This window comes from Littorina saxatilis, linkage group LG3 (assembly GCF_037325665.1).
Source record: "Littorina saxatilis isolate snail1 linkage group LG3, US_GU_Lsax_2.0, whole genome shotgun sequence".
Lineage (NCBI taxonomy): Eukaryota > Metazoa > Mollusca > Gastropoda > Littorinimorpha > Littorinidae > Littorina > Littorina saxatilis.
Window position 1 is genome coordinate 15,594,407 of NC_090247.1, and position 22,290 is coordinate 15,616,696.

The following is a 22,290-nucleotide window of genomic DNA, read 5'->3' on the forward strand; positions in this document are numbered from 1 at the left end:
TTAAAAATGTGATGTTTTTTGTGTAAAAGCTCAATATAAACATGTGATTTAGATCAAGATGTTTCATAATCGAAACCCTGACTATGAAATCAACCAAACTTGGATAGAAACGCCTGAAACGGGGTATACAGGGTGTGCTTTTACGTGGGACTTTGGGGTACATGTATTGCCTTCTTACTCTTACCCTCTAAATAAAAATTTGTGCTTTACTGATATTTTATGTGTTGATATTTTGAGTTAAAAACTGGAGTGAAAAAGTGTGCTTTTCTGCGAGATAAGTGATTTACGAATAGTTTTGCAAAATTAATTTGTTGTCGAGCCAAACAAAATAGTTATCCTTGTCACGATTTAATGTTTAGAACAGAACGAATACAGCAGATGAAGCTGTTGAATGTGCATCCCCGATAGCTTAGGGGTACCGTTTGCAGCAACGGGCTTTGAGATATCGGTAGCTCAGGGGTTCTGTGAAATTCTGTATTGTGTTGTCTGTTCATTACACTTTGACGTTTCCATCTTTCTTTCTGTTTTTATATATACATGTTTAATTGTTTATATTAATGCATTGTGTTGTCTGTTCATATCACTTTGACGTTTCTATATTCTTTCTTGCATGTTTAATATTTTATTGCGTTTTCTGTTCAAACACTTTGACGTTTCCATCTGTTTTCTTGTTTATACAGTACATGTTTAATAGTTTATATTAATGTATTGTGTTGTCTGTTCATAACTCTTTGACGTTATCGTCTTTTTTCTTGGTTATACAGTACATGTTTAATAGTAATATTATGTATTGCATGACTTTGTGTTGTCTGTTTATAATACTTTGACGTTTCCATCTTTATTTGTGTTCATACGTGTTAAATTGTTTATATAAATGTATTGTGGTGTCTGTTCATAACACTTTGACTCAGTCCATCTTTGTACTTGTTAATACATGTTTACGAGTTTATATTAAAGTATTTTGATGTCTGTTCATAACACTGACGTTTCCATATTTTGTTTTGTTTATACATGTTTAATAGTTTATATTAATGTTTTGTTTATGTGCATTTTAATACTGAAGGATGGTATTTTTTTAATTTTTCTTTCTTTGTTCTTCCCACTTTTTTGCTGAAAGTAAGCCTACTCTCTTTATGGAAAGAAGCCAAATATATGGTGGAACATTCAGCTTACAGGTAGGTTTCACTTGAACTCTCGAGTTTTAAAGTATTGCTTTTTATTATTTTAACTGTCACTACTAAAACTACTACAACTACTACAACTACTACTACAACTACTACTACAACTACTACTACAACTACTACTACAACTACTACTACAACTACTACTACTACTACTACTACTACTACTACTACTACTACTACTACCACTCAGTACTACTACTATATAAAACTGTCTAAGTTCCAACAGATTCTAATAAGCCCTTGAGTTAAATAGGGAATAACAAACAAGTGAAACAAGTTCATGTATGGGAATTTCACCAGCAAATAACAAAAGTCTCTGTGTTGCTTGTAGTGGGGTAAGGACGTAAGGGCTGAACAGCAGTGAAGTGCGCTGCGTTATACGCACTTCCCCGTTCTCGCCGCAGCTGCGGCATTCAGATCTAAATATAGACCGCTGCTGCACGGCAGTCAGTTCATGTAGCACAGCCGCAGCTGTCGATCAATAAACAAGCCTAGCCAGTAAAAATAGCCTCTCTAACGGAAAAACTTGTTTGCAGCTTGGGCCATGAGAGATACAGACAGAAAATTCATTTTCCGTTCATCTAGATCTGTTTTCCAGGTACAGATAATTGTTTATTTATTTGTTTTAACTTGGTATCATTCCGTAAGAGTCAATTACGAGTGTAAGGTCTTACAACTGTCTTGATAAGGGATTTCTGTCGAGAATTGTATGTTAAGGGCATGTCACACCAGTGAGGTAATTTTCAGGTTAACTCTAGGGTACTTAAATCTATGCATACCAGGGGTATGTGTACTGTTCACGCAGTACATATACTAAAATTGGAACGATACAGAGAAGATTAGCATGGCCCCTGCGCAAAGGCCACAGGCCAATCTTCTCTGTCCCCAAAATGGAATCCCGCGCAGGAGGGAAAGGGTTAACCGGCGCTCAAAGGGGTTAATGCTTGGGGTCTAATAATAGAACACCCATCCGCATTGGGAAAATCCGTTCCCTGTCGTTCTTATAATAGACACGTCCTAATGTAAGGAACCGCTCCTGACACAGTTAACCCACAAACTGAGTAAATATGACCTAGTTTTAGGAAAATGCTGTCGCTTCTTCTTCCCATTATTATTTTCTACCCATCTGTTTGGAGTGGATTTGAAAAAAAACATCATAGTGTAAATGTAAATTATGAAAATTTAATTATGATGAGCTTAATAAAAAAAAAAATGTTTGGGTCTAAGTGAAATGATAGAATGTTAAATTTTTTTTTATATTTTCTATTTATTTTTGTTTGTTTATGATTCAAGTCTATGATAGAAGGTAGTGATGGGGGTGGGGGGAATGAAGAGAAATTATTTTGTGTGCATGTAATTTTGTTTGTTTTCTTTTGGTGCAATCTATCATAACATGTATACAGTGATACAGAGATGCAAAGTTTTGAAACAGTGACGCCTGCCAGGATTTGAACCTAGTTCTTCAACCAGAAGATCTGGTTGATGTGTTACATTACACCACAGGCGTTTTTATCCAAAACACTTAACATCACTTATCTTTGAATGACATTTAAAAATAAACATCCAAAAACAAAGAGACTGCCAACGTTTCAAAATTCAGAATAAAAAAACAAGAAAGTTAGGTTGTTGGAACGTTTGTTATTGACAAAACAATACAGTCACATATCAATAAACCTCCTATCATAGATATGTGAATGTATTGTTTTGTCAATAACAAACGTTGCAACAACCTACCTTTCTTGTTTTTTTAAATTTTGAATGACATATGAAAAGTAACAATTCCTCCCTCTGCTTTTTCAAGGGCTTGGGACCTTCTATTTTTTCAAATAGGCAGCATTAGGGAATTTTTTTGTTTTTTTTCTTTGTTTTTTGGGGGGAGGAGGGGAAGATTGGCTGAGGAGAGACAGCTGGCAGGCTGGTTTGGTTGACAGAAGGACAGGCATCACTGGTCCTCCTTCTTCTTCTTCTTCTTCTTCTCAGCCAGGTCCTTCTTCCGAGTCTCAAGCCAATCTGCATAGGGCCCGGACTTCTCCTGGCACCACCAGGCTCCACAGTACTGGGTGTGGCTGAAGCAGCTCCTCTCCTTGCCGCACAGCTTGCACACAAAAGCCCTCCGCTTGGCTACGGGTTTGCTTGGGTCCGCCTCCTGCTTTCTCTTCCGGTACCACTCTGTGGACCGAGACTTAATCGTGGTAGGCGTAAAGATAGGCGGGGCAGGAGGGGCAGGCGGGGCAGGAGGGGCAGGCGGTGCATGTGGGGCAGGCGGTGCAGGAGGGGCAGGAGGGTGTGGGTTGGTGACAAGGAAGGGCTGCAGCGGGTCCGGTGCTGGTGAAGCCGTGGCGCTGGTGACTGTGGCTGTTGGAGGAGGGGGCTTGTAGTTGGGAGGGAGGGGGATGATGTAGGGGGGGTTATCATCGGTGCCCTGCACCATGAGGAGGGGATAGGGGAGGATGGGCACAGGAGGGCCTGAGGTGGAGGGGGGCTGTCTGGGAGTCTTCTGTCGACGCCTGCTTTTCGCCATGCCCGCGGTACTCTCTGGCAGGTGGAACTTGTGTAGTGGTCCCTGTGTTTCCTGCTGCAGTGTAGTGGGGCGTGGCAGGGCTGGTGGTAGCGGGACATCTGACGTCATCGGTGGGGCAGACAGCGGAATTCCCCTCTCTAGCTCCTCCCTCTCTGCGCCTTTGGTTCCGCTGATGTACCTGTAGAAAAACAATAACTGACATTTCATATTTGCTCTCCCTGTGACAAGGTTTTGTCTTTAGATGTGAAACTTAAATGGTCTGTAGTGTGAAACAGTTAACCTTTACACTGGTGCAATTCTGTAACACATGTTACATAGCCACTGGTGAATTAACAGAGAGAAAAATAAAGAAAAACGGTCATATAGGTTTTCGCATCCATGGGAGGTAATCTGAACCGACCAAACAGACTGAGCCAGTAGCGCGACATATGTCGTGACAACCAAGCCTAAGGGTTAAATGACTCATGACGAAGCACACATACCATTTAGACAGGGTCTTTTGGTTGATGGAAGGCAGCTGGAACCCAGATCCGCCTTCCTGGTTCATGGTGCCTTCCATGACAGACCGGTCACTTCCGACACACTGCCGGATCCTCGCGTAGGACGCCAGGACCAGCGCCCAGCGGCTTTTTGTTTCCCCGCCAACTCTGGTGTCTGTCGGGTGAATCGCGCAAAGCTGTCTGACGACTGCTTCGGTGATGCGGTTCACATCCGGGAACGAAGCAGGGCCGGTAGCCGAACCCAAGAAGTTCCTGAAATGAAAAATTAGAAACAATCAGTTAAAATAAAATGTTAACAAACTAACTATTGTGCTTGTAAGCATATCCTAGACACATTACACTTAAAGAAACAGAATACATCAACTGAAATTATCTTGAAACGAAAGACGGAATCAAAGCCTACCTCCTAGTGCTTTCAGATCCGGCAAACACTGCGCTCTTGGGTCGCTTGAACCGGCCCTTTTTCAGGGTGTCCTGGCGGCGGGGCTGGAAGGCAATACCACGCCGATCGTACTCGTCCAGTTTCTGGTACAGGGCACAGATCCTCTCAGCAGCCTCTTTCGAGACCGCATTCTGGTCTCTGAGAAGGACCAGCTCTGTTGCCAAATCCTGGACTTTACGATACCCTGGGATGTTCCGCGGTCCTACGCTTTCCTGCAAGTAAACAAACAAATCTAATGATTATGTTATGACTTTCTTCTTCTCTGTACTGCCACTTTTAGGAATACAATAAGAAGTAAAAGTGGTGCTTGAGATGAAGCATGATACTTATTTGTAGACGTTCATGTTTTGTGTCTCACTGCAACACCATCCTCATAGTAAATAGTGACAATGAAATAAGAAAGCAATGTTGACTTACATCTTGCTGAGGAGATGAAGGACCAGGTTGTGCAGGCTGGCTAACATCACCTGGGGAGGCTGGCGGGCTGGCTGCTGAGGTAGAGGGTTGAGGTTCCTCTGACAGGACAACAGCTGTCCTTTTCTGCGGCACACGACTGACGGGCACGGTGGGCTGCCGAGCAGCCTTGACTCTACGAGGGGCAGGTTGAGAGGGAGGAAGGGGAGCGGTGAGGATGGGTGTCGCTGATGTAGAGCTGGACGCCGTGGTGGACACGGAGGGAGGGACCAGTGTGGGGCCTGAGGGACGGGAGACCTCAGTGCTGACACCAGGCTCTTGAGCTGTGGATGCTGATGTGGATGGGACGCAGGTAGCCTTGTCATCCTCAACCGAAACTGAAAATATAACAGATGGACACAGATCAATGTGAGGTCTGGAGAAAAAAGTAAGAAAATAAGCAAATGTAGTATTCAATTATTCACATGTCTTTAAAAACTGCATACACCTGTAAAATGCAATAACTGTAGAACAAAACATTATGTATGAAAAATGACAACAAACAAGCTTGTGAAACCGTCGCGATATAACCTTGAATGGTTGAAAACGACGTTAAACACCAAATAAAGAAAGAAAGAAAGAAAGCTTGTGAAAAAATCAGAAAAATGAACAGAAAAAAACAAAACAAATGCAAACTTACGCTGACGGGAGGGCCTATTCTCTTGCATGACGAGGTACCCTGTCCTGTAGTCCACAAGCTCTGTGCGCCCTGAGGCCAGATCTGAAAAAATGTCTTCCACAGAGACCACCGTTCCATCGTCCTCCACAATCTCCTCCTCATTGAAGCCCTCGTCTTCATCAGCAGCCTTAGCTTCCACGTCGACTTTTCTCAGTTCCTCGGCAGCCTTTGCGTACTGCTCGTCACTCTGCTGGAGGAGGTAGTCAACTCCAATCAGCTCCCCTAAAGAAAAAGCAGCCAAAAAAAGACACAATTACAGCAACATGATTGATGCATTGCAACAAAAGCAATGAGAAGCACAGTCATTTCAATGTTTCCAGGAAACTGCAAACAAATATTAAAAAAGAACTCACCAGTGTACTCGAGAGGTGACTTGAAATTGGGGATGATGTTCCGACCAAGGACTTTATCGGTGAGCTGGTTGACCCCCTTGGTTATTAGACCAGTGTAGCACCACGGCTCCTTGGTGGGAGGCAGGGCAGCTGCAGCTCGATCCTGGTTCCAGCGTGCCAGGCCCTCAAGCAAGTAGGCCTGGTAGTTGACTGCACCAGCACTGTCACCTGAAAAGTATTGTACAAATGTTTACAACAACATAACAAAAGAGAGACAGAAACAAATACTTTAAAAGACAAGTAAAGGAGAAAATAGCAACAAAAATACACATACACACAAGGATTGGGCAAAAAGAATGTGTTCTCACCAGGAATGAACCTGTTGAGGTGCAGGTGGAAGCTCTCTAAGGATGTAGAGCCCCGGGCACAGCGGTACGTCATCAGCAGTCTGCCGCCCTTGACCATGGTCCCTGTCTCAGAGTAGAGACTGATGCCAGGGGGGTCCTGCAGACAGGAGACATGCTTTTTCTGTTCCTCCCAGATTCCCTCCATGCGAGAGCTGTCCAGGAGAGGCACTCCCAGCGTGTCTCTGCCCTGCGGTCCCGCGTAGGCCTCCAGGAGAGCGGAGATGAGACGGGTGGTCACCTCGACGCCGCGTGTCACCCTCTTGCAGTGGAGTGCCATCTCTCTGCGGGTGATGGCCCGGATGACGTCAGCCTCGGTGGGGTGCCCGATGCCCTTGTCCAGCATCACCTGCTTCTTGGCCTCCTTCAGGAGATCCAAGTCATCCTTGTCCCACATGAAGATGGCTCGGGACAGGCCGGCCATGAAAGACTTGTACAGCGGATGGGAGTCGGTGGTGACACCTGAGGCGATGCGGCGCATAAAGTGCCAGATGTCCAGACGTATCGTGAGCCCCGGCCAGGCAGACTGAAAGGTAGCTTTCAGCTTCTCGCTGCAGCAGTCGCGATCCACATAGAGGAGTTGGGGCGCAGGTTCCTTAGGTTTTGGCTTGGCGTAGCGCTGAATCAGGCCTGTCAGCATCTGTTCCAGCCCTTGCCCCTCATGCGTCGTCAACACGCTGATTAGCACCTGGCCGCGCTCGTTGCCCACGCTGGTCATCCAGGTAGCAGTCCCCGCCGACTTGCCAGTCAGCTTCTTCACCACCTGAAACAAACATTGGAGGCATGCTTTATCCCCAGACAGCTGATGTGCTTTTGTTTTTGGGTTTCTCTGCTCTTCTTTTCACTTTAGAATAGAAAAGGCACTGGTCACTGAAAACACGTTAACTAGAGGAATGTGATTAAAGTCAGAAATAAAATGCAAAATGGCGCCACACACCTTCTTTGTTGAGTCCATCTTGAGGATGTTGCCAAAGGTGGAGGTGATGGCTGCCTTGACTTCTGGAAGCCGCTGGAGCACGTCCACGCAGTAGACTGACAGCAGCCACTTGTGTCCCGGCACAGCCACCATGGCAGGGGGCTCCAGAGGGGGAAGCTGGATCCCCAGGGCATCGCTGGAGCAGAAAGGCTTGATGTGGGTCATGAGGAGGGCAACCTTCGTAAGCCAAGCCTCGCTGTGCTGCTCCCTGAGTTTCCGGATCAGCTGCATTGGCCCGTTCCCCAGTCCCCGCTGACGCAGCATCCTGATGACCCGAAAATCACAGGCGTACTGATACATCATGATGGCAGGAAACTGGAGACGGTGGCCGATGTCCAACTGAGCAAGGACGCCAGGGTGCCAGCTGGTCACCTTGCCCTTGCACTGCCTGCACTCCAGGTACTCCCCTGCCATGCTGTACCAGCCATCCACGTCGAGGACCTTTTTTACTGTGTGGTAGATGCCGCACTGTGTCAGTTTGGGCTTGGGGCTCAGCTGACTGCACACTGAGTCAGGGCAGTGGAGTTCGCAGCCCCACAGCTTCAACGGCATCCACAGAAAAAGGCGGCTGGCAAAATAGGCATCTGCCCGACGTGGACATTGAGGGACCCGGAGCATGGGCTGGGGAGGGTACCACCAGAGACGGTCCACACGGTCCCGGTCAAAGACAGGGTTTTTCTCACTGCCGGAGAACAACGCCCGGGACACCCACTGGCGGTCCGCCTCTGGCAACTTCCAGTTGTTGTGCAGGGGAAAGACGTCTGCACAGCATACAAAGTGAACTATTAATAAAAATACAACACTGACCAAATTAATATTCATCGCTGTACACACACACAAACATCCTTAATTTAGATATAATCCAAGAGGAAATTAGGTCACAAAATTAACCAAGTATAGCCTGAGGTGATGAAGGGATTAATTCAGGGACAGACACGTCCTCAGCTGTAAAAGAAAATGCTGAACCTGCAATCAACATCAATAAATTAATTACAATAGCACAGACATAATTTATATATCATGTAAAATATTAAATATTCATAATACAACAACAACAACCAACAACAACAACAAACATCATCAACAACAACAACAAACACCAACAACAAACACCAACAACAACAAACAAACAATCAAGGACAGCTTAACTTAAGCAAACAAAACGACACAAAGAGTCAGTCAAAATATGGAGCCCAGAACTTTGAATACTATGTGCAGCGTAGAACTGAAAACAATTTTAGATCAATTGTTCCATACTCTTATTCTTAAAATCAAACCCCATTTTACAAGCACATTCTCCGCAACATAGTGTATTAAATTACCTCTAAATGACAACAGCAAAGAAAAAGAATCTGCTTGTGCCAGGTATTCATAAGTAATACAACCACAAAACAGTAACTACTAATCAGACATGTGATAAGACAGTGACACTGAAAGCAAGGCAATGTTACAAACTCACACCGGTATTACATGTACATGAAACTTGAAAGGAATGAAGAGATACAGACAGAGCAGCAGAAGCAAAGAAAGGAGAGTTCTCAAAGTCAGACACCAAACCCTGAGCCAGTAAAATAATTTTACCATGTCAAGTGAAAGAACTGAAAGTTGAATAAATGAAGTGATAAATAGCAGTGAGTGAAGAGTCACTCAGAAATCACACCAGAATTTATCACACACACCCAGTAAACACCAAAGTCAGCACACCTCTTGAAAGAAAGAGAGATATACAACATACAATTGTGCTAGGAAAGAAAGTAAGGAATGCAAAGATAACAGAGCAGTATTGCAAAAGAGGCATAGGAAGGAGAGTAATCATACACCAAACCCTGTACCAGTACATACATGAAGAGTCACTCAGAAATCACACCAGAATTTAGTTATAACCACACACAGTCAACACCAAAGTCAGCACGCCACTTAAAGAAAGAGGCTCACAATGTGCGATTGTGATAGGAAAGAAAGGCAGAAAAGAATACAACATACACATGTGCACCACGTCCAAGTGTTGTGCACAAGCTCTGTACGTGTGTCTAGTCTAGGCAATAGGCTAGCACAGCACCACAAAAGCAAGACACTGTGAAGAGATTCAAAGCTCAGCACCAAACCAAGGGCAGGGTACAATATGCACACAGCAAAAAAGCTTTGTTTCTATTCAACTTACCAGGCTGCAACTGTAACTGGAAGATCACATAAAACTATAAATGGTAATTGGTATAATCAGCAACAAACAGAACATGACACAAAACTGATGTGAAAAACAAATCTATACCACACTAAAATTAAAACAAACCTAGGCATCAAATTACATCATCTTTTTCCCTTTATTTGATCTTTTTCTTTTTATAAAAAAATACATAATTAAACAATTATTGGAAGCCGACTCGACTATCCCCAAAATACCAACCCTAAGGATGAAAATAAATACATCAGGCATTGTATTTTCAGAGCAATAAATATAACACAAACAGGGGAGATAAGTTACAATTTTATGATTTAGCAAAAATGTATCCGCTAAAATATGTAAATTTTATGAAGAAGAACAACAAACAAGGCATTACCTTGAACAGGCTTGCTACCACTACCAGTACCACCATCACCAGTGTCCCTAGAGACTCTGAAATTAGACAAAAACATAGGGAATTAACTTCTTTACATCAAATTATTATTTTTTTAAAACTTTTATACAATAACCATTTGAAAATGTTTGAACTTTGATACATTGCACATCATAAAGCATACTCACTGCAGCAAAGCTCCTGATGTAACAGTTGCTGAAGGTGGGGTGGTCCTGACAGCCGCACTGGCAGAAGCGGGCTTGGAGGCAGGCTTGGTGGCAGGCTTGGTGGCAGGCTTGGTGGCAGGCTTGGAGGCAGGCTTGGAGGCAGGCTTGGTGGCAGTGGAGGCCGAAGTAGCACTAGGAGGCTTGGAGGCGACAGTAGCAGGCCTGGTGGAGGATGCCTTGGCCCTGCGCGACCGTATTTTTAATGCTTGAGCCTCCTTCCCCTCAGCAAACATCCGCAAGTACCGTATCAAAAGGAACTTGTTCTTGCTGAGGGGGGTGTCCAGCTCCTTCTCCTCCCGGACAGTCACGTCAGCTGCCAGACTTGCCACCCAGCCCAGGCGGTACTGCAGCAACCACAGGAAGGTGGCCCCAAAGTACATCCCAAACTGGATGCTCGCCTGCCCCAGCACGTGCCTCTCGTCCGCCACAGACCCCCTCAACCGCCTCACTGCAAGCTTGGCCAGTCGCAGCACCTCCTGTTGATCCTGGCATCTGTGGAAGGGAGGAGGGTGATGGTCCACACTCTGGTCCTCCATCATCAGCGGCTGCTTAGCACCGGGTTTGGAGGCTGGCATGCGGCGAAAGCGTGGGAGCATGATGAATGATGATCTGCACAAAATATGCATAGCATTAGCAAAACTGTCTAGAATAACTCAAGAAGGACAACTTACCCCCACCCCCCCCCCCCCCCACCCCCCCACACACACAGGTTGTTGTTTTTTTAAAAGAAAAAGCACAATTAAGTTTTGCATCAAGAGATAAACCGAATAACTCTTTATGGTCCACTCTTAGTCTTATTAGACACTACTGTTGACGTAAAAATAATTATCTACCATTACCAAACCCACACAATGATTATTCATTAATTTACTCTAAAATTCCATGTATTTCCAGCCAGTGTCACAACACAAGTTGTTGTGAGATTGAGAATCATGAATGCGTACACATCACATGCGTACACATGACACTGAGTGATGTTAACACACCTACCAATTTAGATAGTTGATCAACAGCACAGCACTGCACTGCAAAATCAAAACAAACAGCAACAAAAGATCGGAATGTCTTCATTGTTTTGGACATTGAAAATGATCGACAGTTCTCTTTGTGAGTTTGTGTCTAGTCACTATCAGTTTGAGCACAGAAAAATATCACTACCCGATAAGTGCTGCGGCATTAAAATAAGTGTCTTACAGTAAGTATGAACAAATAAACAGCCAACAACAAAACGAAACGAAAGAAAGATACCCAAAGTAAACAACTGGGTCAACCACGCTCAAGGACCGAGCACAGGTCTATTGAGAAAGCATCTACTGATCTAGGTCACCGATGCGATTGTACTTGTGCGCAACACAAGGGAATAATGCAAATAAAAATAGAAGCAAACAACACATTAGCAATATTCTGACAAAGTATGAGGTAAAATATAAGTCTTAACTCACCAGTTTAGACAAGGTAAAGGGTCAAACTACTCAACGATGACAACGATAACAATGGCGCTTTCAGAACAATGGCGACGCTGTTGTTTTAGAAAGGGTGACGCTGATTGGCTTACGGCCTTTAGTCATCGCAAAGAGTCGATTGGAACTTATTGGTACGATGACCTACTTCTCTGGGACTGGCTATTTTCAGCAGAGAAGAATCGACCACGCAGAGCGCAAGGATGACACGCAAATTCGTGAAGCGTTCCATATTTTTAACTTTTTTTTAAATAAAAAATAATATTTTTTACTTTTTTTTTTTTTTTGGTGGGGTCTGTCGCTTTAAATTGCGTTCCCAATATCAACATTCTATCAGAGCATCATCAAACATTCATTCTTTTTTTATTTATGTTATTTTTTAATATCAATCACCTTTAATATTCAAAATTCAGAAGGGTTAAGTAAGACTATCAAAAAGAAAACGAGGCGGGTCGTTTGGTCGGATATCTTTGTAGTGAAGCTCTATATGAAAACAACAATCAAAGTGTTAGAAAGCCCATGCATTTGCCTACCGTTTGTAACAAACAGCTTGATTTTATATAAGGTATTGTGGATACAGTGGACCGGAGACCACAGGCACCCCCCAAAAAATAAAAACACACCAAATCGAGTTCACAAAGTTCTATCTACTAAAATCGACACACAAGAAGCTAATTCTGAACAGTATTTAATTGAATGCTAATAAAAAGTACGAGTAAATATCTATATAAAACTGTTCTTTTTGTGATCTTAACCCGTGTAATAAAGAGGCTATGGAATTTTAAATATCGTGTGTGTCATGTTTTTCAGCAGTGGCATCAGGTGGGCTCTGATGCCATTTTGTGTGGGTACAGCAGCAAAAATCACCACATTTCAGTAACTGCTCTGCACATCACCTTCAAACTTAATTGGCCTTTTAAGATTGCATTACACAAAATACACGTGCGTTTTAAATTAATTTTAGACATTCGTTTCACAAAAAATGTCCGGCGTTTTTTTAATTATTTTTATACAGGTAGTATTCTTGCGGTTCTTGTTGATTGATTGCCATAAAACACACAACGCACAAAAGAACTATGGACCTGCAGGTGCTAAATATCAAACACATTTATATTATTTGCAAGTCACTTGACGACAGAATTACTGTCCAGGCAATCTTTTTCGACATTTCCAAAGCATTTGACAGAGTCTGGCACAAAGGTCTCCTGAGAAAGTTATGTGCATTAGGGATTCGAGGTCAGATGTTTAATTGGTTGCAAAACTATTTAACTGATCGAAAACAAGCAGTGGTGCCCAAAGGAAGTATGTCTAGCTACTTACCTGTGCAAACAGGCGTTCCACAAGGCTCTATCAATCAATCAATCAATATGAGGCTTATATCGCGCGTATTCCGTGGGTACAGTTCTAAGCGCAGGGATTTTTTTTTTATGCAATTTATATCGCGCACATATTCAAGGCGCAGGGATTTATTTATGCCGTGTGAGATGGAATTTTTTTTACACAATACATCACGCATTCACATCGGCCAGCAGATCGCAGCCATTTCGGCGCATATCCTACTTTTCACGGCCTATTATTCCAAGTCACAAGGCTCTATTCTAGGACCTCTCCTTCTTCTTGTTTACATTAACGACATAGTTGATAACGTTGAATCCATTATTAAACTTGCCGACGATACAAGTATGTATTTAAGCCTGGGAAATTTTCAGATGCGAACAGATATTTTTAACTCAGATCTTGATAAAATCGACCAGTGGGCTAGACAGTGGACAGTTAAATTTAATCAAAGTAAAACAAAAATTCTGAATATAAGCAGGAAAAGAAATCCAGATTACATCCCTTTAAACTTTGGTGGCACAATTTTACAAGAAACTGAAAGTCATAAACATCTTGGTATTATTATTATTCAGAATAACGGTAAGTGAGAGTTACATATTAAATATGTTATAGCAAAATGCCGTACACTAGTAGCTTGCTTACGATCTTATAAATATAGACTAGGCAGAAAAGCTTTAGAAATAATGTACAAATCCTTCATATTGCCACATTTTGATTATGCTGATGTTCTCTGGGATAACTGCCCTAGCCACCGAAATAGCAGTCCCGGTTCTTTATGGTATGCAAGTCTAAGCCTTCGGCCCGTAAAGAAATATCATGTGTCGTTTTTCACGGTGTGGAGAGAAACCCATCTAAACGGAGTAGATTAGCCGCGCGTCGGCTCGCGTCACCGCCTCTTGGTCGACAGTAGAATCGTTGTATACAGTTGGTGTCGCTGTCTTGATTGGCTCTTTCACGAGACCTGCGCCTACTCAGAGCCACCCGCGTTTCGCGGCACTTCAGTTTCCAACTCGACGAATGCTGTACGTACTTGCACGTGTTTTTATTGGATCTGTGGAAATCGCTTCCAAGTTACCGCCACCCAATTATGTCGCGGTACTTCAGTTTCTATGACGCCGAGTACTGTACTTTTCATTGGACCTTGGGAACTTGTTTCAAGACCAATCCCAGTAGCGAATTCGTGGAAGGCACACGTGATGCGATGCGCCGTCTCCGCTGCTGTTACTGACAGCGATTCGCTGATAAACATCCAACCAAACGCGCACCTGCGTGATATGATAGCACCGCCCATCAGTTGTGCGCATGCCAGGCGTGAGGTCAGTCGTACATTTAGTTGTATCACGCTTTACGGCTGGAAGGGAAGAAATGCTGTCCAGCCGCACTTGTTGCGTGCGTCTATTCTTTGTCCCGAGTCACTGCTGCCCGTATGAGAGAACAACAGGAGCGGTGGGCATTCTTGACAGTGTCCTTGTTCAGACTAAAACTAAAACAAGTTATCCGCCCCCCCCCCCCCCTGAAAGCAGAACTGAAAATCGCTGAACTTGCTTGCTGGCCGCTGCGCTGCTACTACTGTAATGACTTCGGTCCTCGCTCTCTCTCTCGCTCTCTCGCGGACTCCCTTATCTGTTACCATTGTTTCATTCCAGACTGCTCTCCTTCACTCATCACCTGCCCCCTGCCCTCCAACCCTCTTCCATTCCCCGCATTCGTTCCCACGGGACTCTGCTATCACTTCCTCCTGCATTACCTCTACTGACACCTCCTCCTCCCCCCCTCCTTTTGCTGCATATCTGTCTCGTTTAAATAGAGTTTATGGTCGCTGACCGCTCCCTCTAAACTCACACTTAAACTACTCACTAATGCTCCCCCCCCCCCCTAGCTGCAATTGTAGAACACTAGGCAACTGTCACTGGCTAATACACACACGCATACAGACACCGTCACACGCGCGCGCGCAGACACACACACACACACACCCACACGCACGCACGCACGCACGCACACACACACACACACACACACACACACACACACACACACACACACACTCACGCTTCCGTACCAACATACGTAGCCAAAAGGTTTATTTGATTTGGGCCAAGGAACGAGGGCATTTTTTGTTTTTTTTGTTTTTTGACCTCAGTTGCATGCAGGCTGCTTCAACCCTTCCTTGTTTTCTTCTCTCTTTTTTCTTTCCTTTTTTTTTTTCTTTTTTTTTCTTTCTTTTTTTCTTGTAAATAGGCGGTGTTGGAGTTAAAAAAAAGAAGAAAAAAGACCAATGAAGAACGAGGGCAGTTTACTTCAGAGAAAAATACCATCTGACAATGACCATGAAAGATAACATTGCACAGAGATAAATCCCAAATAGGAAGTAATTAACACTCGTTATTCCGCCCAATTCAAGAAGTGGTAATATTTAGTTAGGATTGTTATGTTGTAATAGTTGAAGGTGTTTTGCGGACTATATGCAATCTATACGAGTCAATCACCTTGGGCGGCAGCTGATCTAAGTAACCTAAGTAAGCAGTGCTTTTTCAGTCCCCCATCACCTTGACGATTTCACACGGCACGCCACAACTCAACGCCCCCGCGGCGCCGCCCCGCCAGAAACTGTGACTAGAGAAAATCCCCTCCAGCAACAGCAGCAGTTACACGCAGTTTCTTATTGAAATCAGATCCTTTGATCGGAAAAAACCTGCGCCTTGGGGCCCATCGGTCCCAAAACATGAAACATATCAGTCACTGCGGACACTGGGCATAAAGGATGTGAAGGAATTGCAGGAAGCTTTAGTTTCCACGGAGCGTTCTTTACGCTGAATTGTCTTACTCCATTGAAACGTTAATGACACACTGTCCGTCTCCAAAATCACCACGCGATCTCGTGTAAGCTGCTTATCGGGATCAAGATTCCCGTTGTCCTGGAACAAGTTCGATTTTTTGGAGAACTCCACAAAGAAAAAAAACACCAAACACGCCGCCCAAAAACACAATGTCTTGTTTACAATGTTTACATAAACATTATTCGCATCCTTCATCTGGAAAGAAGGAACACAAGGGCTTGGTCAGACATATGATCACACAGGTTCACGTTTTGGGGTCTCCCCCGGTGCCAGAAAGTCAACAGCCGCACTAACTCTTCGCGCCGCCTAGGCTCGTGAAGACGTGAAATAGTGTCAGCCATAATGTTTACACAACCGGCCACATGCACCGCCGCAATGCTACAGTTTACTTTAGCACATTCCCATGCCATTTTCCGAAGTAAGCTGTTGACATACTTATTAGTAGATCTGCCTTTATTGATAATTGATTTTGTCACAGTGCTATCAGTATGCACAATCACTTCTTGTCCGCACCACATCGGTGCCCATCGTGTCACAGCTTGTAACACAGCACATACTTCTTTAAAGTTTATGTGTAAATTGTTCGCTGCCGGCATGTCTTTTTTAAAATAGGTGTACTGCCAGTCGCCCTGCCAAAAGGCACCTGCTGCAATATTACATGCGTCCACATGGACATGCTGTTTTGCATTGTGGAAATAATACACTGTTCCATTAAATACATGTGTAAACCCCTTCTCACAATCTGGGTTTAACAGGGTTGGACTCGTCCGTCACAAACTCGTAAAAGAAACAGTTTTTGTAATTTTGACGTTTATTCTCTTCTTCTAAAACTAGATTGACATTAACTTTCACGTTACTAAGAATTACTAAAAGGAAAATATAGAAATAAGGAAAGAAAGGAAAAGGACTAAAGGAAAAAGAAAAGAATTAGGAAAAGAAAAGGACTCTAGCCAGCATGTGCATCCTGAAATCAACAAACATTTAAATGCAATCAATTACATGGCTAGAAAACATAATCAACATCATTCAAAACGAACATCAGAACAAATATCTTATTTTGACAACACACTTTGATTAACAGTCATCGGATCAAAACACTGCCCACTGGTTAACAACATTTTATCAGAACATCGCCCAAATGAACTAGAACCACAAGCGAACTCACTGCCAATCTTACAGTTTGGAGTATACGCTATCTTCTGTTAATATGCTTATGGATTAGACTTCATTAATTGGCTCCAAAACATAAGGAACACAAGTCTAAATCAATTCCAATTCGCACACAATGGAACGTAATTGTCCATCAGAATGAGACACAACTTATCCGAAAAAGGATTAAAGCCTCATAGAGCCCAAAGACTCATTTACTCATATATCTGTTAGTTCTTTCATAAATCACTAACTTTCCGAGTACATCGTTCAATGGCATTTTTTCTGATCTCAAGTTTACAACCATGACAACCAATATGATCCTCGTATTAATCTTTCATTCAGTTACATATTACACATTACATATTTCTCACAAAAGGACAAACACATTCCGCCGCATCATTACATAGTTTTTCCTGCCTTTCTCCACCAAGAAAGATAACGCATTACTTTGTTCTTCTAACAATAAAACTATCATTCTTAACTATGCTTAGCTACTGACAGACAGACTCAAAACAAAGCAAAGATTGGCCATACTTAATCCACATTCCGATAGCAGAACCATAATATCTAGCGTCACAAATTGCAGATCAAGTATAAGAATTACATCATGCTTTTACAAAATAACATTAGGAAAATATCCGCTGTTTCATACATCATACACTTATAATCGCATAACGATAAAAAGTAACAAAATGAAATAATCCACAACATACCTTAGTCAGGAAGCACAGAGCAAAATAAAACACGTCTTTCTTTGACGGTGGATTCTGTGAAAGTGAGGTCTTTCTCACGGTTCTTCATGCCTGGAACTTTTCTTAACTATTTACTATAATTAACAATGACTGCGCGCGATAACCGCGGCGGCCTGGAACTCTGGTGACACGGCGTTGTTTGGAAAATGTAATAGCTGTGGACAGGCTTACGGTAAGAGACGCCAGACATTAGACACACACACACGTGCACAGTATTGTGACTAACATTAATACAGACTACAAGGACGAACACTACAGTAAACACTACTGTGGTTACACATGCATAAAAGAAAGCCACCATTGCACATCTTTCTGGAATTCGCTAGAAAGCTTTGCTTTGTGCCGCTGCTGCTGAAGGGGTTTTATTGTGTCCAGTATCCGCCGCAGAAAGAATTTTCCTCCTCTGACAGCCGGCTTGACAGGCCCAATTAAGAGAACCCGCGATGCTTTGAAGCTGAGTTTTTGTCGCGCGCTTCTTTCCTCGAAATTGCAGTAGTCGCCGCCGCAGTTGCTGCAATTTGTCACTTCCAAGTGACAGAGTGTTGTTCCGCGTGTCGATGTCGACTCCAAGAATTGTGATACGTTGGGTGGGCCCCACCACCTTCTTCCAGCTAATGTTGAAGCCTAGTTCCCTCAATAATCTAATCAAAGAAAATAACATGTCGTTGCACTCCTCTTTTGTTGCTGCTACTAAAAGAAAATCATCTATGTATGCTAACACACCAGGCATGCCTCTCCTGGCCATGCACCTGCGAATTGACTGTGAAAGTCTATGAAAATGTGACGGTCCTACATTGCTACCAAATGGAAGTCGACTGTCAAACAAATAAGTCGGTCCTTTTTACCTTTGAAATGCCACTTGAGTCCCGTTACACAATAATCATCCGGACTGATGCACACTGAGCGATATGCGGACTGCAAGTCGACTTTAGCACACCAATAATCTGTCTTCGCTAAGGCGCACGCATCAGAGACTGTTTGAAACTTCACTGACTCAGGGATGGAGTAATCGTTCATTGCCCTACCTGTTGGTTTGCTGGCATCATGAATTAGCCTAACGCTACCATCTTCTTTGGGGATCGCGGCTAGTGCGCTTACGACCGTTGGCTTCTTACTTGCCACTATATAATTTCCTTTTGCTATTTGATCTAACAGTTCTTGTTCTACCACGTCGCGATGATCGTACGCTGATTTATGATTGCTTTGTTCTGCTGCTAACACACATGTTTTATGTTTTTCTGTTACCCGAAAACCGTGCTGTATACCGTCTAACAAAAATTCTCTGTCACAATCGCCCTCTAGCACTGAGTGCCACATTTGAGATTTTGCACTAATAGATGCATGATTTCCCAAAAACGCACAGTCATGAGGATCTAATTGAGGGAACGGGCTGGAATAGGTGGGGCCTACCGTTGTGTTGTCAGTTCGCTGCGCTGTATCCTAGGCACTGGTGTTTGCTGTCGCCTGGTGGTCTTTGCCCGGGTGCTCCTTTCCACACGTGTCACACACGTGTTCGAACCTGCAGCGGGACCCGTAGAGGCATGTGCCTTTGTTTATGTACTGCAGGCACACCTCCTTCCCACTGGGTCCCACAGGTCGTCGAATACCGCCGCTTCCCGTCATGGCCTTGCCGCTTTTGTTGCCAGGAACTTGTTGGGCACGCTCACAGAGAATCACTGTGGACAGGTGGGGGTTGGGGGTTCCCCAAGCAAACCCGCTGGTAGACTGGCGCTTCCTATGACGGCTCACTAGCGCCAAAACTAAAAATTAGTAATTAACCCGTGAAAGTTACTAATTTTCACGAGAAAATTACAATTCTGACGGGAAAATTAATAATTTTCACGTGTTAATTACTAATTTTCTAGTGTTAATAACTAATTTTCAAGTGTTAATGTCTAATTTTCAGTTTTGGCTCGCTTCCTGACGGCTTACTAGTGCCAAAACTAAAAATTAGTAATTTTCACGCGTTAATTACTAATTTTCTTGTACCTCGTGACTGTGGGGGCTCAATGCGCATGCGCGACTGTTTCACCTGCCAGAGCAAAACATCCTTCGATTCGAAACTTTTCTGATCCATAGTTCTTTAATTAGATGTAAATTAACACTAAGAGCTGAGCGCATGTGTAGATAACCGTGACATACAACTGCCTGTCCGAAAACTTGTTGAATAACGAATTCTATCGAAAGATATTTGTGAAAGTGTGTGAGTCTCGATGAAGAGATCCGTCTGCTAGTCGTCGGACCTTTTGCACATGTCCGACCGGCCGCCATTTTTCCTCTCTCGGTTCGAACATTTTCGGATCGATTGTCCTTCCCTAATACACTTTTAAGCAAATGTATGAGTGTGTTAGTGGAAACAAATATGAAGTACAGCTGTCTGCCTGACAACTTGTCGAATAAGGAATTATATTGAAAGATATCTGTGAAAGTGTGAGACCACAGCCGATCAAAAGTCCGTCTGCTACGAACAGCTTCGTTTCGAAAGTTTTCAGGGTCGATTATTCTTTTCTAAGATACCCAAAACAACGTTTAGGATAGCGCTATTGCAGAAAACAGTGACATGCATCTTCCCGTCGAATTACTTGCTCGATAAGGCCTTCTATTAAAAGATATTTTAGAAATAGTGTGAGAGTGATGTTTGCCGGGCGTTGAAGCCTCTCAGTGCGGACTCTTAAAATCCGACTACTGTGACCGAAAACGAGGCAAAAATGAAAATTAGTAATTAACACTGTTAATTACTAATTTTCACGTGAAAACGATAACCCTAGGTTTTGGCACAAGTAAGCCGTCATAGCTTCCTGTACTCGTCATCGTAAAGGAGCACCGACTGCCAGGAGAATCTTGCGCCGAGCTCGCCCACCATCTCTGTATAACAGAGGTAAGCTTCGTGGTCGAAGTCCACGGTGTTCATGAGTTTTGCCATTATTTTAGCATTTGCCACGATCCAGTGGCAGGGGGATACTTTCTCCAACTTTGGTTTGTTGGCCAGCTTGAGCGTGACACCTCCCCCGAGTGTCACCTCTTCCTCCACCGCCATAGAAGCCGGTACGAAGTCAACAATTCGTAAATAAGTCTCACCTGGTGAAGCAGACTGTATGGCCATGTTGCCAAGAAGACCCTGGAGCGGTGCCACTTGGTCGGCAGCACGCAACGGCCCTCCCCCGTACTTCTGTTGCAGGTCTGCCACTGCCGCTTTTAATTCCACTATGTGGCCTCGTTTTAACTTAAGGCTTTCCAGGTCCTTTTCTCCTGCATATTTCAAGGCACTGAGGCTTGTGAACTCCTCTTTTTCCAGAACCTCAATTACAGGTTGGGGCAGATTTTTTGCCCAAGAAGTAAAATTGAACTCCATAGTTTTTGCAGAACTGAAAATCGCTGAACTTGCTTGCTGGCCGCTGCGCTGCTACTACTGTAATGACTTCGGTCCTCGCTCTCTCTCTCGCTCTCTCGCGGACTCCCTTATCTGTTACCATTGTTTCATTCCAGACTGCTCTCCTTCACTCATCACCTCCCCCCTGCCCTCCAACCCTCTTCCATTCCCCGCATTCGTTCCCACGGGACTCTGCTATCACTTCCTCCTGCATTACCTCTACTGACACCTCCTCCCCCCCCCCTCCTTTTGCTGCATATCTGTCTCGTTTAAATAGAGTTTATGGTCGCTGACCGCTCCCTCTAAACTCACACAAAACTAAAACAAGTTATCCGTCCCCCCCCCCCCCCCCCCCCCCCCTCCGTCTAGGTGCATGGTCACAGTGTAGGGGTCAGAGATTGAAGAGGTGTTTTAGTGAGGCCGGAGTGAAAACATCCCAATCGAACTTAACACTATCATTGGTTTAAACAAAATTTTATTCAGGATTTCTTCGCATGAACACTATCATTGTTAAGGGTTTACTGTGACTATCGTGATGTGCTTTGTTTTGTTTTTGGACGACCCGGCTATCGGGTACTGGCGTGTGTACACCGCTCCGTGTATGTGTGTACAAGAAACAATTAACAAGTGGCTCTATCCTATCTCCCCCCTTTCCCCGTCGCGATATAACCTTGAACGGTTGAAAACGACGTTAAACAACAAATAAAGAAAGAAAGAAAGTGTATGTGTGTAGATCTGTGTGTGTGTGTGTGTGTGTGTGTGTGTGTGTGTGTGTGTGTGTGTGTGTGTGTGTGTGTGTGTGTGTGTGTGTGTGTGTGTGAGTGTGCATGAGTGTATGTATGTTTGTGTGTGTATGTGTGCGTGTGTGCGTGTATGTGCGGGTATGTGTGTGTGTGTGTGTGCGTGTGTATGTGTGTGTGTGTGTGTATATGTGTGTGTGTGTCAGTGTGTGTGTGTATGTGTGTGTGTGTGTGTGTGTGTGTGTATGTGTGTGTGTGTTTGTGTGTGTGTGTGTGTTTGTGAGAAGCCCGATTTACGAATAGCTTAGCAACATTGTAATTATTTTTTCATACCAAACGGAATGAATATCCCAGTTTGCCTTATT

General features: G+C 43.8%; 1 pseudogene; it reads left to right on the plus strand.

Annotated features, from left to right (window-relative positions):
• The first annotated feature begins 1,974 nt into the window (after positions 1-1,974).
• On the plus strand, positions 1,975-2,046 carry LOC138963378 (U6 spliceosomal RNA; annotated as a pseudogene).
• The last annotated feature ends 20,244 nt before the right edge of the window (positions 2,047-22,290 follow it).